Raw genomic sequence first — 18630 nt, 5'->3', positions numbered from 1 at the left:
TCCAGACCCTTATCAACGCCTGGTATCTGTCTTCTTTTTTTGCTCCATTGATGGTGCAAAACATGATCTCTCTGCGGTATTAACTTTAAACTCTGATTCCTAGTGAGGTTTCATGTTTGCTACACATTTAACTTTCATCCTTTGTGAATTACCTGTTGGAAATTTTGTCCTCTTTCTGTTTTGAGTTTTTCTTCTTACTGATTTGTAAATCACAGATAATAATCCTTTATCGTATGTATATTTATAATATATATTATGTAATATATTATATCTCTTATAATTATATTATATACATATATTATAATGATCCTTCCCCATCTTGGCATGTGGTTTTCAGCCTATGATACAGGTGTATTGGATTATCCCAGCGCTTCTTCACACCAACAGGACAGTTCTTGCTCTCTGAAGGGGTGTCAGCAAAAAGACCACAAGGGGAGACCCCAAAATGTGACCTGTGACCTCTGAAGCACCTTCCTCCAACAACCACCTGTCAGACTAACCACTTAGATTTTACTGATATGTTGGGTTTACCTTTCAGTGTGATGGTAAATACTACGAGGGCAACCTGGGCCCAGGACAGTGTTTTTCTTTTTTTCTTTTTTTTTTTTAGATTTTATTTATTTATTTGACAGAGAGAAAGGTAGCGAGAGCAGGAACACAAGCCGGGGGAGTGGGAGAGGGAGAAGCAGGCTTCCCGCCGAGCAGGGAGCCCGATGCGGGGCTCGATCCCAGGACCCTGGGATTATGACCTGAGCCGAAGGCAGCCACTTAACAACCGGCCACCCAGGCACCCCCGGGACAGTGTTTTTCACAAAAATCAGTGCCCTTCACATTTGTCGGTGGGTCACAAGGAGGAAAGGAATGAAGCTGATCTCCTAGAAAACATAACTGAAAGTTGGCGGGAACAATAATTAATATAGTGAGAGCTGTCATTTATTAGACACAAACATACACATTTAAATAATTTACTCTTCTCAACAATCCCACGAGGCAGGTACTATTTTTATCCCAGTTTTTGAGAGGAGAAAATGGTGACAAAAAGCATTTCCAAAGCTTGTTCACTTAGCTAGTAAGCGTCAGAGTTGGGACTGAAGCCCAGGAAGGTCGGCTCCAAAGGCTTTGTCCTTCATTTCCTTGATTCACTTTCCCTTTTTCCTATTCCTGGCCAAATAAAGGCTCGGAGTGGTGTCAGAGAGTTTATCAGAACCAAGAGAGAAACAAATACAAATATTGTGATTACTGATTATCTCTACCTTTACTGTAATATGAGAGTTGTTTGGTGTGCCGGTTAATTTTATGTGTCAACTTGAGTGGGTAAGGGATACCCAGATACAGCTGGTAAAACACTATTTCTGGATGTGTCTGAGGGTGTTTCTAGAATTGGTTACCACGTGTATTGGTGAACCGAGTAAAGTAGTTGGCCCTCCCCGACATAGGTAGGCATCATTCAATCCTCTGAGGGTCTGTACTGAACGCAGAGGCAAAGGAAGGGCAAATTCACTCTCTCTGCTTGGGCTGGACATCCTTCTCCTGACATTGGACCCAGGCACTCCTAGTTCTCAAGCCTCCCAACTCACACTCAATTACACCACCGACTTCCCTGGATCTCCAACCTATAGACCAGCAGCTCATAGGACTTCCCAGCCTCCTTCATCACGTGAGTCAATTCCTTACCATAAATCTCTTCAGATTTTATATATATGTAAACACATATACATACACACACAGACACACACATATCCTGTTAGTTCTGTTTCTCTAGAGAACCTTGACCAATACAACTGGAATAATAAATCAGAACTGGGCGAGGGCGGAGGGGGGAAGGTGCCTAGCTAGCTGGCTCAGTCTGGAGAGCACACGACTCTTGATCTCAGGCTTGTATAATTCGAGCCCCGTGTTGGGTGCAGAGATTACTTAAAAATAAAATCTTAAATCAGAGGCTCAAAGACTAAAAGCAGGAAGAATCCTAAAATGGCATTTGAAACACCTAGCAGATAAACATAATTCTACATCTTATTTTGTGACCGGGACAGCCAACACCTGGACAGAGTAAGAAACTGGCTCAAGGTCACACAAGCAACAGAACATTCAGTTGAAACCAGTTCAGTGGGGGAGATCATGTCACCTTCCTCCCGCCGGTTTGAATAGCCTGCCTGAGAAGGAAAAGCAGGGGTAATACAAATGAGAACAGGGCAGGTTATGGCCCTCCCTACCCGCCAGGGACATTTCAGGTCCTTAAAAACTGTGGAGCCCAAGACACAAACACCAAGTTCTGTCAAACGTCTCACTAACCAAGCTGTGAGATGAGGCACTTCGGCAGACGGGCGCCCTTTCTTTGGGGTTCTAAATCACCCCACACTCAAAGAATTCTATCCACACCAAAGTGATTTAAAATAGAGAAGACATCTGTGTTTGCAACACACCTTTCCCACCCCTCATCGCACACACACCTGTTTCCCATGTCTCTCAGGCTACAGAGTTCTTTGTTTTTAAAATATTTGATCAGGGGCACCTGGGTGGCTCAGTCAGTTAAGCGTCTGCCTTCAGCTCAGGTCACGGTCCTGGGATCAAGTCCCGCATCGGGCTCCCTGCTCAGCGGAGAGCCTGCTTCTCCCTCTCCCTGCCACTCCCTCTGCTTGTGCTCCAAATAAATAAATAAAATCTTTAAAAAAAATAAAATATTTGATCAATTTTTTTCTAATTGGTGAAATCTGATTTTGATTAACTCTCCCAGTTAAAAGCCTTCCGTGGATACCTCTCTCAAATAACACAGGTGAAGATATGGAACAGAGAAGACGAAAACCTGGTTGAAAACACTAAAAAGAAATATTTTTCTGAAATAATTTATTAGTGATCAATCAAGAAAATAATGAAACCTCAAGTTCCTGTCAATGGCTTAATAAGAGAACTACTGGAAAGCTATATAGTCTCCGTGCAGAAAATGAGTTTTAACTATCAAATGTCAAAATCTCAGTGCTTCCCAGATTTGACAATGGATTTTTCTGAACAACTCCCACTGTTGTCTCTGGGGCCAGCACAGGCAAGACTCGGAAAATGAGTAGTTGGGAAAAGGAACACAGAACCCCAGCTAGGTGACCATACTTTACCTACACACAAAAACGAAAGTCCATTTCCATCTGGTAAAAGCTGTAAAGGGGAAGTTTAACTATCTTTCCCATTTGGTCCATGTACTCGGGGAGTTTGTCATTAGCGGGGCATCGTAGTATTCAGCAGGCAAGCGGTGAATGAATGTTGCCAGAACGTGCTAAGCAAAAACATCATTCCCCTGTTGTCATATCTTACGCTGACTGGAATAAAGAAGGGAGAAATTAAAGAAAAAAAAAAAAAAAGGAAAAGCGGAGGGAGGAACAGAAAGAAGGAAAAGGAGACAGAGAACGAGGGTAGTAAGAACGGTAATTTTTGACCCGAGCAATAGTCTGGAACTCGCTGTAGCGTCTTAAAAAATATTCGTAGTGAAAGAGCGACCTCTACTGGTCATATGAAGGAAACGCAGGAACTTCTCTTTCTCACCAAAGTCCGCGGAACTTCAAAGATGGATGAATTACTACATTGAAAAAGAACTGCATTCAAAGTTTACTAAATCTGCCACTGTGCACTAAAATGAACCCCACAAACTAGCAAACTCAACTCAGGGACAGTGTCCCGAGTTCCAGCAAATCCGGTGAGAAATTAGACTTGGATAATGTTCTTCCCCAGGATTTATCCTTCCCCAGTTAAGTAAAGCAGCTCAAATGTATCCTCTTACGGTGAAGCGACTTCTCCGAAATATAAGTCAGGAGCAAAGATTAGACTCACGATTCTCAAGGAACAGGAAGTGGCAGGACATATGAGGAGGTCCCCGGGAGGCCACAGTCGCCCCACCTGTGCTCCATTTGGAGCAGGATAGACTTAAATTTGAAAGCTGGGCTTGTATAAATAGGTAACTTTGGGACAAGACTGAACAGTCTGCTTTCCCAACTGGAACATGAGCATGGGAACAGCTTTTCTCAGGGTTTTTCCAAGGAGTCCACGGGAGAGCATGAAGCACAAAGCAGGTGGGGAAAGCATGGCAACCTCCCGCCTCCCCCTGCGCCGGACGCTTATCACTGAGCACAGCACAGCTTCTCATTAGTTAAATTGCACGTCCAACATTTCCGTATTAGCTCTTCTACTTTTACATCTATACTCTTTTAAAAAACAAGAGAATTTCTTTTACATTTTTTTATCGTGGTAAAATATACATAACATAAACCCTTTTAACCATGTGTAAGTGCATTAATTACATTCCCAGCTTTGTGCAACCATCACCACTATTTCCAAAATATTTTCATCACCTCAAACAGGGACCTCATACCCATTAAACAATAATTTCCTGTTCCCCTTCTCCTCCCCCCCCCCACCAACCCTGATAACCTCTACTCTACCTTCTGTCTTTCTGATTTTGCCTATTCTGGATTTTCCACATAGTGGAATCATACAATATTTGTCCTTTTGCATCTGGCTTATTTCACTTAGCATTCTGTTTTCAGGGTTCATCCATGTTGCTGCATATATCAAAACTGTTTTCCTTTTTATGAGTGAATAATGAGAGTCATAACAATCAATGACAGGTGTGAAGTGATATCTCTTTACGGTTTTGACTTGCATTGCCCCATGACTCAAGATGTTGAGCATCTTTTCATGTGTTAATTGGCCATCTGTATACCTTTTTTGGAGAGATGTCTGTTCAAGTCCTTTGCCCATTTTTTCAATTGAGTTGTCTTTTTGTTGGTGAGTTGTTGGTGTTTTTTTATATTCTGGATATTAAACACTTATCAAATATGTGATTTGCAAATATTCTCCCCCATTCTGTGGGTTGTCTTTTCACTTCCCCAATGGTGTCTTTTTTTTAAGATTTTATTTATTTGAGAGAGAGAGTGAGAGAGAGAGAGAGAGCACGCGCAGGGGGAGGGGCAGAAGCGGACTCCCCGCTGAGCAGGGAGCCTGATTCCGGACTTGATCCCAGGACTCTGGGATCATGACCTGCGCCAAAAGCCGACCCTTAACTGACAGCCACCCAGGTGTCCCCAGTGGTATCTTTTGGTGCATGAAAGTTTTTAATGTTGATGAAACCCAACTTATCGGTTTCTTCTTGTCCAATTTGTCCATTTTGCTCAATTTGGCAATACCTTGTTTTGGGGTGAAAAAAAAATAACCATTCTACTTACATGATGACCACTTGCTGCGTCTGCTTCAGTGTCTTCCACGTTGAGGATCTGCTTCCAACCAGACTGCTCCTGCCCAGGTCTTTAGCACCCACATTCCTGAACTTCCCTGCCATAGCTCATCCGTTCTACTTGGAGTCCTAGCTCATTCTACAACAACGCAACTATGTTTACAAGTCAGCAAATGACAACCTGAGTAATTTATCACCATGCGTCACACTGGGTCATGGTCCCAAATTTAAGCCCCCTCAAATCATCTAACATCCCCTCTCTCTTCAGGTTCCTTCTGTGCCCCCTGCCCCGTCTTCCTCCCAAATCCTCCCATCGTGTCCTGAAGGATGCTCAAGCTTTGATGAACAGCCAGCTCCATCCTCAGCCCCCACTGCATTGCTCACTTTCACGTTGCAACCTGCTGAGTTTGCTCTGGATTTGTGAAATCTGGGACACAAGTCTGCATTCCGGTTGGAAGGGAGGTGGGCAAGGGCTGGGGAAGGAAGAGTACCAAATTCTACCTTGAGAAGGCAGGACAAGACTGCCATGGGGAGACACTATCTAGATACAACCGGAATGCTCGAATCATACTGCAGCCATGGTTGGCAGATGTCCACTACCAAGGCTTCTCCAGTCAAAGGCAAGAGGAAGCAAGAGGTAGAGAAGGATTCAAGAGAAGGGCTCTGTGATGGATTGGATGTAGATGACAGAGATGACTAGTTGTCCAGCTTGCTCAGCCCAGGAGGTGATGCCAGTGACTGAGATGGATGAAACATGATGGAGGAAGAAAAAAGAGGGGTGGAAATGATAAGTCCAGCTTTGGAGACACTTAGCTTGAGGGGCTTGTAAGTCTATAAGCTCAAAGAAGTTTCCGGATGCTCAGGCTCAGGTAGTGGCACCAACAGTCACCCCGGGGGCCTTGCATGTGGCACCAGCAGCTGTTCTAACTCTGCCTATCATCAGCTGATTCCCATCTCCAAGCTTTGCTCAGGCTGACCTCCTCTGAAAGACTTCTCTCCTGTCCCTGAACAGCACCCCCCAGTTACTAACACGAATGAGCCTGCGAAATATACTTCATCACTGACATGTAAAGAGCCTGGGAAGTCCACTTCACCGTTCAGGGCCTCAGTTCCTCATCTGTACAATGAGAGGGTTAGAAAAGATGACCTCTAAGGGTCCTTCGTGTGCCCTGGGCTCTGGTTCTAAATAAGACGCGGCACTTCGCTGATCCACCACCAGGCGACACCAGAGAGGCGCCTTCTCCGGGGCTGCAGGCGAAGTGCCCGCGGCCAACCCGGGGACCTAGGCGGGGCGCCGCAAGCGAGAAGATAAAAGAGGTGGGACTCGATCCTTCCAAATCCTCCTTACTCCCGCAGATCCTTAAGTATGAAAAAACCGTTCAATACGTAGCAGCCGACTTTATATTCTTCACCACTTTATTAAGGTAAAAAGTATCCTACTGCTTGCTTTTCACTGCCAGAATTGCAGACAGGTGTATGGATTTTCAAAGTAAATTAGATCCAATAATTTTCAGTCCAATTGTAAGACAGACAAGGAGAAAAGGATTTTCTTGCCCATGATTGATACAGACCTGTAGTTCACGGCTCTACTCGCTCATTAAAATCCCCTGCGTGCTTTTCAAGATACTGATCCCAGCCCAGAGCCAAGTGAGAAGCCACAGAGCTCCCTTCAGCTAAGAAACGAGCTTGGGACAGATTCCGGCTTCCGCTCACCTCCCCCCACCTCCCGCAAACTCGGCTCCCCTCGGTGTCAACCCTGAGAGAGAAAAGCTTGAGACCATCCGACAGGTGTCCAGCAGGGGGCAGTCGTGTACACGTGATGCCTTCAAAGCCGCTCTGGCGAAAAGCGGGACCGTGGTGGTTAACGCAGAGTGGTTCTCTTATCATCCTTATCAACGGCATAAACTCAGAAAATACTAGAACGTTACGTTTGTTCTTGTTCAAAGAAGCAGGGACAGTGTCTTGATCCTGGTAATGCTAGCATTCTGTCACTATAGTCCATCAGTGAATTTTCTAGCCGGAGATACTGGGATTCGCCAGTCTGTCTCCCGGTGTGGGGTCCAATCCTGGTCATTAACACCTAACAGAAAAGCTGCCAAGGTGCAAGTCACACTCTCTTTGAGGCTTCTTTTCTCACCTCTACTCTGGAGATTAGGATAGCAGTGCAACCCATCTCACGGGATCTCGTGAGGGTCAGACCGCGTATGTATAACACGGTGCTTTGCGTGTAGAGGGCTGCAAATGCCAGGTGAAACGCATTTAGAGGTGAGGGGTCGCTTGGCACTATTTTATTTACAAGTAGCCCAAAACATAAATAATCCAAAATTCTCTAATTTGAGACCCGCCTTTGTCAGCAAGTATTTGAGGGTCTGCAATGTGTCCACTAAAACGTAATCTTTGTAACGGTTAGAAACTATTAATAAAGGGATGTCTGGGGGGCTTAGTCGGTTAAGGCATCTTCCTTCCTCTCAGGTCATAATCCCGGGATCCTGGGATCGAGCCTTACGGGGCTCCCAGCTCAGCCGGGAGTCAGCTTCTCCCTCTGCCCCTCCCCGCCGTTTGTGCTCTCGCTCGCTCGCTCGGTCTGAAATAAATAAAATCTAACAAAAAAAGAAGAAATTGTTTAAAAAGGATGCTTAATGGCGCGGGGAGCTGTTCATTATGTGTAAGTGAAATTCAGCAGACTACAGTATAGTAAGGTACAATATGACTTCCTTTAAATATGCATATATTTATATCTGTGTATTACTTAGATATGCATATACATATAAAAACAGGAGGAAATGGAGGCCAGTACCCCATGGAAGCAATGGTTATGTCTGGACAAAGTAGACCCGCTGCGTTTGGCTGCCTTCTTGAGTCATTTTTCAGACTGAAGAAAGAGAAATGAGCTAATGGGATGACTCAGTGGGTTTCCCTTTATTTTAATTTAGTATGAATGTATCTTAACGTAGATTAAATTGTATGCATTTGAATTTCCATTAATTTAGAGAATTTAAGAAATAAATACACAAAAACGAATTCAAGTGAATTGTATTTCAGTCAATGCGAGGATTTTTAGATTTCACATCCTTGAACATCCTCAGGTAGCATGTTGCTTCCCTATTCCCGTTTCAAATACTGAGTTCCTTCCCGGGAAGTGCATGGGAAGAAAGAGAAAAATGGTTCTCCGTGAACAGAAATTCTTTTTTTTTTAATTTTTTTATTGTTATGTTAATCACCATATATTACATCATTAGTTATTGGTGCAGTGTTCCATGATTCATTGTTTGTTCATAACACCCAGTGCTCCATGCAGAACGTGCCCTCCTCAATACCCATCACCAGGATAACCCATTCCCCTCCCCCCTCCCCTCTAGAACCCTCAGTTTGTTTTTCAGAGTCCATCATCTCTCATGGTTTGTCTCCCCCTCTGACTTACTCCCCTTTTCTTCCTCTCCTGTTATCTTCTTTTTCTTTTTTCTTAAAATATGTTGCGTTATTTGTTTCAGAAGTACAGATCTGTGATTCAACAGTCTTGCACAATTCACAGCGCTCACCGTAGCACATACCCTCCCCAATGTCTATCACCCAGCCACCCCATCCCTCCCACCCCCAACCACTCCAGTAACACTCAGTTTGTTTCCTGAGATTAAGAATTCCTCCTATCAGTGAGGTCATGTGCTACATGTCTTTCTCTGATTGACTTATTTCACTCAGCATAACACCCTCCAGTTCCATCCACGTCGTTGCAAATGGCAAGATCTCATTCCTTTTGATGGCTGCGTAATATTCCATTGTGTATATATACCACATCTTCTTTATCCATTCATCTGTCGATGGGCATCTTGGCTCTTTCCACAGTTTGGCTATTGTGGACATTGCTGCTATAAACATTGGGGTACACGTACCCCTTCGGGTCCCTACATTTGTATCTTTGGGGTAAATACCCAGTAGTGCAATTGCTGGATCGAACGGTAGCTCTAATTTCAACTGTTTGAGGAACCTCCATACTATTTTCCAGAGGGGTTGCACCAGCTTGCATTCCCACCAACAGTGTAGAAGAGTTCCCCTTTCTCCACATCCCCGCCAACATCTGTTGTTCCCTGACTTGTTAATTTTAGCCATTCTGACGGGTGTGAGGTGGTATCTCATTGAGGTTTTGATTTGGATTTCCCTGATGCCGAGCGATGTTGAGCAACAGAAATTCTATATGGTGTGTATATCAGGGGCATTTCATGCATTCATTTTGCCAAATTGTGAGCTTCGTGGGTCGAGAATTATGCTTCTCCGCCTCGTTCCCCCAATCCCTTATTATATCATAGGTGCTCAATAAATGTTAATTAGATGTATGGACTTTCAAATTTCCAAGCTAAATTAGATCCAATAGTTTTCAATCCAATTACAAGACCGAGAGCCAGAAAAGTATTGCCTGTGATGGATAGAGTCCCGTAGTTCACAGCTCTATGGGCACATTAGAATCACCTGAATGCTTCTAAATAAACTGAAGTCAGGGCTAGTAGCACTACCCTATTTTTTTTTTTTAACTGCTGGTAAAATTCTCTAGTATGAATCATTTATTGAACTTCTCCATACCTCTCTCTTTCATCTGTACATTTGGGGCTATTGTAAATCCTGTAACACATGCACACAGCTGTTTGCTTGGATGAGAAGGTCAAACACCTATTTTCTAAAGCAAAGGTTTATATAAAAAAACAAATTAGAAATAGATTAGATATTATTACCTAGAGCTTTAGTCCATGATGGGGTTATAATAGTTAATATTGGGCCTATTCTTTCATTTTTCCAACTGGATGTGAGGTTGACGCCCGAGATAGTGCTCGGCCGAGTGAGACTTACCAATTCTCTTTGCCTGAAGGGATCCTCTCTGGCTTCAATATTTATTGGTCGGGCTTTAAGGGTCTTCCAGTTCTGGGTGTCTTCTCTGCTATTTGGCTTTTAGGAGGGTCTCCCTGGTTGCAGGGAGGACATCCTTTTTATGGAAAACACAGAAACAGAACCAAACAGCCAGATTCTATGCTTCTTAATTTACTAACCTGTTCCATCATGCGCCATGGGGTTTAAACAACCAAGCTTCATGGATCCAAACTTCTCTCTCACCAATACCCACCCCCCCTCTTTGTGTATCTTTTCTTACTATGGACACCTCAGAATTCAGAGGATTTTCTTTGTCCACCAAAGAGCATTTTGTTAATCAATACATATGATTTTATAAATATTTATCTCAGGTGGAGAACTATACCTGTCATTCTGCCCAGCATGTGTGTAAGTGTGATTGCTTTAGTTACTGTGAGTCCAGTTCAAAATCAGGAATTGCAGCATTTGAATCTGTCTCAGACCCTATTTGAAGGCGGATGGATCATTTCATTAGGCTATTTTAAAAATTGACAAAACTCTGGGCTTCTCTACTTACTCATATAAAGTGAATAAAAGCTGGGCTTCCCATAGTCCAGCATAAAAAAAAAAAATACACTGATGCCAACCCAGAGATTGTAATTCTCGGGTCAGAGGTGGGTCCCGGCATCAATGTATTTTCAAAGCTCCTCAGTTCTGAGTACTGCTGATGCGTTAAGATTTTCTAATTACATGTGTCCTTGGTAGCACCAGAAGATATCTGTATGCACATTAAGCTATCATGTGCTTCCCTTGGAGGAAGGGCTGGCCTCTTCCAGAATTGCAGGAACCCCCAAGTGAAAGTGTCCCACAGAGCACGGCGCGGTGGCTGGGTGGGGGGCTTCCACCTGCTGAGTCCGGTCACTGTCTGGGCATCACCACTGACCCCTTCTTCCGAAGGACCCAAGAGATTCTGCCCACTTGACCCTCTTCTTCATAGGGGTCACATACCACGTTCAGCTCTCAGGTATTAGCAGTGAGATGCTGAGTGTCTGTGGAACTATTCCTCGCTTCCTTGCTGCGCCAGAAATCAAGCGCAACTGAGATTTTTTTTTTCTTTTTTGGTTAAAATTTCTATGAGGAAACAGAAAATAAAAATAACAAATAGGAGAGGTTTAAAAAAAAAAAAAAAATGAAGCCTGATCTTCAAACCCCTGTCTGTCTTCTGTTTTGACCTTTGCGTAGATCGGGCCTGTGACCCCATCTGAAACAATCCCGGGAATTCTCTCCAGTTCTTGTCCCCAGGAGCTAAGCTTGTCTGCCCTCGGAACAGATCAAACTCTGCCAGGACTGATGGAAACTCCAGCTCCTTTTTGAGCTGGGCTCCTTTGCAGTCTGCATCTAAGAAAGGAGGAAGAAGGCTCTTCAGAATGTGCTCCCTGTGTGGTTTTAGGTGTATCTCTCCTTACTTAGGGGAGGTGGACCTCTCCCCTCGAAGAAGTCCGAATGGCACTAATCCCAGAAGGTGTCAGCCTTCTCCGGGAAGCCCTCCTCCTGTGGTCTCCATCAGTCTCCATCAGTCGCTAAGACGGGTTTGGCATACATGAGGCTCAGCATCTGTACCCATCCCTTCCCTCTATGACGTCAGTTCCATGAAGCTAAGGACTTTGTCATGCACTTCCTTCACTCCTCCAGCACATAGAACAGTGCCTGGGGCTTCATACACAAAGTAGGTGTTCAATATGTATTTGTTGAATAAATGAATAAATTGTCCCGGGCAAGCAATAGCTCTGGTCCCATCACTTTGTAGCGTGAGGGTAAGGGCCATCCCCCCACTTGCGCAGCTTGTTTTAAGACCCATCATCCAACGGACAGACAAATTTTGCATTATTCATACTAAAAAAATACAGCAAGAAAAATAATGAACTACTAGGAGGTGAATCTCACAGATTTAGGAGTGAAAGTAGCTGGCCCCCAAAAATTGCATACTACCTGATCCCATTTATGTGAGGTTCAAAAGCAGGCAGAGCTAATTGGTGATGACTTAGTCCATGCTAAGATATAACAAAATATCATAGACGAGGCGGCTTATTTTTTTTTTTAGGTGGTTTAAACAAGAGAAATTTTTTTGTCATTTTTGTATTGTTTTAATGAATGGAGAAGATTAAAGGGCTATTTCCTGACACGTGAAAGTTATATAAAATTCTTTTTCCCTTAGTTTTATTGATATATGATTGTCATATAACATTGTTTTAGTTTAAGGCGTGCAATATGATTTGCTCCATGTATATTGTATGGATTACTGTAGTAAGTTTAGTTAATATCTGCCCTTCGCACAGTTCCAATTTTTCTCTTAGCATCTTTCAAATATACAATACAGTTTCGTTAACTAGTTACCACACAAAATATAGAAATTTATTTATTTATTACTTCTCATAGTTCTGGAGGCGAGGAAGCCCGAGATTAAGATGACAGAAGATTTGGTGCTTGGGGAAAGCCCCCTTCTTGGTTTGCAGAGGGCCACCTTCTTGCTGTGTCCTCGCGTGGTGGAGAGATATCATCTCTCCCTTATCTCTTTTTTTCTTTTAAGATTATTTATTTGAAAGAGAGAGAGACAGCGAGGGAGGGAACACAAGCAGGGGGAGCAGGAGAGGGAGAAGCAGGCTTCCCGCAGAGCAGGGAGCCTGATGCGGGGCTCGAACCCAGGACCCCGGGACCAAGACCTGAGCCGAAGGCTGACGCTTAATGATTGAGCCACCCAGGCGCCCCTCTCCCTTGACTCTTATAAGGGCACTAATCCTCTTCATGAGGGTGGAACCTGGTCACAACCCAGTCACCTCCTGAAGGCCCACCTCCTAGTACCATCACCCTGGGGCTTCGGGCTTCAGCGTAGGACCTGAAGGTGTGGAGGGGAACACAAACATTCCACCCACAGCAGTGATGGAAGGGGGTGGGCATTGACTGGCAGAGATACAGGGTCCCTTATGGGGTGCTGGAAGTGTTCAAAACCCTACTCGGAGTGGTAGTTATATGGGGTGTACACATAGAACAATCACCAAGGTATTCACTTATGTAGTGCACTTTATGGTATATTATATATGGTGGGTTTTTTTAAATATCTTATTTATTTATTTGTCAGAGAGAGAGAGTGAGCATAAGCAGGGGGAGCTGCAGGCAGAGGGAGAAGCAGACTCCCCACTGAGCCTGGAGCCCGACTCTGGACTCGATCCCAGGACCCTGGAATCATGGCCTGAGCGGAAGGCAGACACTTAATCGACTGAGCCACCCAGGCACCCCATGTATACATGTATGTTATACCTCAATTTTAAAAGTCATTTTTTAAAACATCCCTCTCCCTCTCTGAGCAAACCGCCCCCCCCCCCGCCGAATTCCTTGTCTCTCATCCAGTTCTCAGTGAAGCAATAAAGCAGAATGGTTTGTCTTTCCAGAGCCTGACAAACGACTTGGCCTTTTCCAGCTTGACATGCATGCTTTGCTACCACCTCCCCGAGGGAATTTTATTTTTATAATGTCAAAATTTCTTACACGTATGTCCACGAAGGTCCGGCAGGGACATTTGCTTGAAGAAAGCCGTTACTGTTTATTCACTTATGAAAACAAGCTCTACGGCAGAGATCAAGCTTGCATCAGCCCAGCTCTGCTAGAGGGACATGGCAGTCTAGTGACCCTGCTTCCAGGACTGGGGATACGGCTAGAATGTGCAGGTGGAAACACGAGACATTCTCTTGGACCGGCTGTCTTCATTAAGACAGCTCTTTAGAAATAAAAACCACACCAGCTTTTCTAAATTATTAAAGAAAAATGAGCAAAAGAAAATAAGGGCAGGGGGAGGAGCAGAGGGAGAAGGAGAGTCCCCCCACCCCCAAGCAGAGAGCCCCACACGGGGCTCCATCCCGGGACCCTGGGATCATGGCCTGAGCCGAAGGCAGACACTTAAGCAACTGAGCCACCCAGGCGCCCCTATAAATACATTTTAAAACTCAAAAATTTCACATCATTTCTTTTCCTTTAAATTTATTTTTCTAATCCCCTATCACCCTAATATACTGCTTTACAATGAAAATATCTATATAAATTTATTTGTAAAAAGTTTTGGCCATGCCAGGCTGCCTGGGTGACTCGGTCGGTTAAGTGTCTGCCTTCGACTCGGGTCATGATCCCAGGGTCCTGGGATGGAGCCCCCTTCAGGCTCCCCGCTTGGCGGGGAGTCTACTTCTCCCTCTCCCTCTACCCCTCATCCCTGCTCATGTGCGCTCTCTCTCTCTCTCTCTCAAATAAATAATCTCCCTCTCTCAAATAAATAAATAAAATCTTTTTTAAAAAAAAGTTTTGGCATTTCCTATGATCATAAGACTCCAACCATTTATTTAAAAATCAGTTTTGGATTGAGTTAGGATTACGACTGTTATTGGTACAATTGATCAATATGAAAAAATATATAGATAAAAAATTATTAGATGTAAAAGGTAACATTTCACTGGAAATGATCTCCTAATTGACATGGAAGTGTTTGGGTACTTTTCCCAATTAGTTCATGTGTCCAGAAGGGATCCTACTTTTAGCTGCATGTAGATTTCAGCACCAATTCTATTTCTATTTCTCATTTTTATAGATGCAAGCACAGAGAAGCCTAGTTTGCAGACTGGATGGGAGTGAGCACAGTTCTATTATGGCAGTGCCACCCAATTCCTTGACGTCTTAAGTCATATGCCAAAAATCAGCGATATCATCGATAATTGTTTGCGATGATTTATCACCCGACAACTTGATTCAGTCCTCCTTCCCAGTGATTGAAGACAAATTTGAAACCACCTGACTTGCAGAAGGATTAGCCTCCTGGTCAGTAGAGTCATATGTTTTCTCAGCACACTGTTTTTCTGTTTCTATTTGAGGTCCCAGAGGTTCATGCTCCCGAGCGTGTCCTGCAATGGATGAGAATAGTCTGTCTCTCTTCCATAAAGGGTGAGAGGATTCTGAGAAGGGTGGGAGAAAACTTACATTTCCCTCGTAAGCATGTTCCCACGCAGATGAAGGTGAGGACAGAAATTTGAAGGTGGATTCCTCTTCACTATCTGCATCTTGAGCCTCCTGCAAAGTCACATTTTGGCTCAAGGATCATTATTCTGTTGAGTCTGGTTCATCTTCCTTTCACTAGTGTTGAGAAACTCCCCAAGACTTTACGAATGTATTGAAAATCTACCAGTCATTGTCCCTTTCTCTGTTCTACAAAAATCTTTCTCTTCCCGTAACAGCTCTTAGTAAAAGACATCAGGGTTTGTTTCAAATGTAAATTTCATCCCAACTACGCATCCCCACCTTGACTTTCTCTGACATTTTTGCAGAAAAGAATCTATAAACCTTTATTTTTGTTTCAAAAGACCATTTTATTCATTAGGTGGAAGAGGACATTGGGAATAGGAGTGGATTGCCCGAACATGGCTGTGATTTGAAATTATTTGACCGCTACTGTGAGAGCTCATCCCTCATTGAAATCTGGGGGTGAAGCCAGAAGCAGCGTGTAAGGACTGAAGCGATTTAAAAATCCCTGGAGTTCTGAAGGGGAGACTGTGCAAGGATGTTCAGCCCGTAGCGCGTGAAGTACCCGAATCCTGAACCTAATGGCCGGACGTCCCAACAAAACTGAGGGTGCAACAGAGGACATGACTGGGAGTGGGCCCAGTTCCGTAGGCATATCGGACCCAAATACCTAAATATAAATGCAGGTGAAAATGCCAGCCTCCACAGCAAGGCCACAGGCATTTCTGTGGCAAAATGAAGATACCTGGGGCGCCTGGGTGGCTCAGTCGGTTAGGCGTCTGACTCTTGGTCTCTGCTCAGGTCATGGTCTCAGGGTCGTGAGATCGAGCCCTGCGTCAGGCTCTGTGCTCATCGGGGAATCTGCTTGAGATTCTCTCTCTCTCCCTCTGCCCCCCACCTCATGCTCTCTCTCTCAAATAAATATATCTTAAAAAAAAAAAAGTGAAGATACCAGACAGGAAATTGGATCTTGACCACTTACCAGAAGCCAAACAAAACAGGAGGAGTGTGGCCCCCTACAATGTAGAAATGTACATCAGAATCCTTAAAAATGCACATAAATACACTCAAAGCTATTTTTACGATTGTACTCTAAGGAAATAAGTGGACCCGTGCTCAAAGATTATGCGATACAGATATTCACAGTATTTTTTAATAATAAAAACCAGAATCCTTAATGACCATCAGCAGGGAATTGGAATACATATAAATGATGGTAAATCAGAGTCTATCCATTAAAATGGATTACACCGAATTTAAATAAAAAATTTAAAAAATAAAAATAAAACAGATTACTATGTAGCAATGGGTCAGAGTGATGTAAACCTATATATATATATATGTATATATATATATATATATATATATATATATATATATAATGTCTTAGCCACAATTTGTAGCATTGAGGGTAAAAATCAGGTTAATAAAAAAGTATGTGTCAAAAAATAGTATGAACCCATTTTGTAAGTGTGTGTGTGTGTTTGCACACAAATGCACACCCATGCATGTATTTGAGGAACCAGTCAGGAAGGACATGAGCCAAAACATTAACATCCTGACTGAAAGTGAAGGGATTATGGGGTGCCTGGGTGGCTCAGTGGATTAAGCATCTGACTCGGTTTCAGCTCAGATCATGATCTCAGGGTCCTGGGATGGAGCCCCGCGTCGGGCTCTGTGCTCAGCAGGGAGTCTGCTTGAGATGCTCTCTCTTTCTCTCTCTCTCTCTCTCTCTCTTCCTCTGCCCCTCCCCCTGCTCATATTCTCTCTTTCTCTCTCTCTCAAATAAATAAATCTTTAAAAAAAAGTGAAGGGGTTATAATCAACCAACCATTAATGTCTAAAGCACAAGGCAATGACACTAGGCACAAAACACAAGCACAGAGCTGAGCATAGCAGAACACAGGACGTCCTATTTAAGATGAAGACTCAGACCTCAGAGACCAACGAGTTCTTGGGAAGAGCTCAGGAAGCCCCGGGTGGCTTCCAGGAAAATGGGCTAAGTCCCGAAGCCTAAGATGATGGGGCTGGGGCTCAGACAGATGGCAGCAATGCGGTGAGGGTCCCAATGGTGAAAATCCGACTTTGCTTTGACCTGGATGTGGAGCATGTTGAAAGAACGTGGAAAATGGAGTTATTTTCCAAAGGATATGTTCTATAGTGGAACTTGATTTTTAAAATATTAAGGGAATTCAGAAAAGCATCATGCCACCTCAATCTGAGAGCAGTGAGCAGTGCTAGGTGTGCATGTGGATAATATTCCCGGCACAGGATCTACTGCCCACCAGTTAGAAACCACCAGCCCGTAGTAGGAGTCTGCTCTTAAAAGCAGGGAAGGACGATTGGCACATCTGGCAGATTCATCACTTTGCACCGAGCACGTGGTTGAGGCTTGGACGTGGGTGATGAGACACTGCCTCACTGAGAGAGGACAATTTATTTGCTTCGTACTGTAGAAAGGACAGAACAGACCAGAATAATCTATTGTCGATACAGGAGGTCTAATACACAATGCGTCCTACAGATATTGAGGGAGGGGAGGTGACAACAGGGAGGACAACGGAAACAAAGTGATCCCAGGGGATGTTTGGCGGGGGGGGGGGGGGCTCTACCACTGCTTCAGGTCAGGCAAAGACAGTCCCTTCCCAACAGCACCATCCTCTCCACAGAACCCGACACGGTCATGATTTGTGTTTTGAATATTTTGTTCTTTCTTCAAACATTGACATCTTTTAGAAAAGCTTATGATGCTGCCATTCTGATTCCACTTACTTTATGAATCAGTGGCTGAATATTTTGAGTATTTTAAAAATTTTTCTCCCTGTATTTTCATTTCTCCTTCTTCCCTACCTAACCAGTTCCTCTCTTCGGAGGGATTTTTACAGGGATTCCCTACTCCAGGACAGGTTTGCATCAAGATGGAAAGCAGAAGTGTCAACAAAGAGTCTGGGAAAAAATCAAGACCTTGTCTACACTGCTCCTCCCGCCCCCCTACACGACCATACACATGGCCTCCCCACCCACACACAGAGCCCCCCCTACATAGCCCCTCCCATTCCCCATCCTCAGTCCCACATGCTCCCACACTCAGACCCACACACACGAACCCCCACCATAGCCCCCGTCCCCCACACCACCTCCCACAGCCCCCCCACAGCCCCCTATACAGCCCTTCCCAGCCCCCATCCTCAGTCCCACGGACACAGCCCCCCAGCCCCCCACCTACACCCATTGCCATACATACAGACCCCCACACACAGCACCCCCTACACAGCCGCTCCCACCCCCATCCTCAGTCCCACACCCTCCCACACTCACACAGACCCACACACAATTCCCCACACATAGCCCCCCACTCCCCACACCACCTCCCAACAGCCCTCCCTACACAGCCCCTCCCACCCCCCACCCTCAGTCCCACACACAGAGCTCCACACCCCACCACATACACTCACACCCACTGCCGTACATATGGTCCCCCCCCACAGCACCCCCTCAGCCCCGCAGTCACACACAGCCCCCAA

The sequence above is a fragment of the Callorhinus ursinus genome, unplaced genomic scaffold, assembly GCF_003265705.2.
Source record: "Callorhinus ursinus isolate GAN/ISIS: 27379988/994484 unplaced genomic scaffold, GSC_fseal_2.0 scaffold1, whole genome shotgun sequence".
NCBI lineage: Eukaryota > Metazoa > Chordata > Mammalia > Carnivora > Otariidae > Callorhinus > Callorhinus ursinus.
This window is presented reverse-complemented; position numbering follows the sequence as displayed.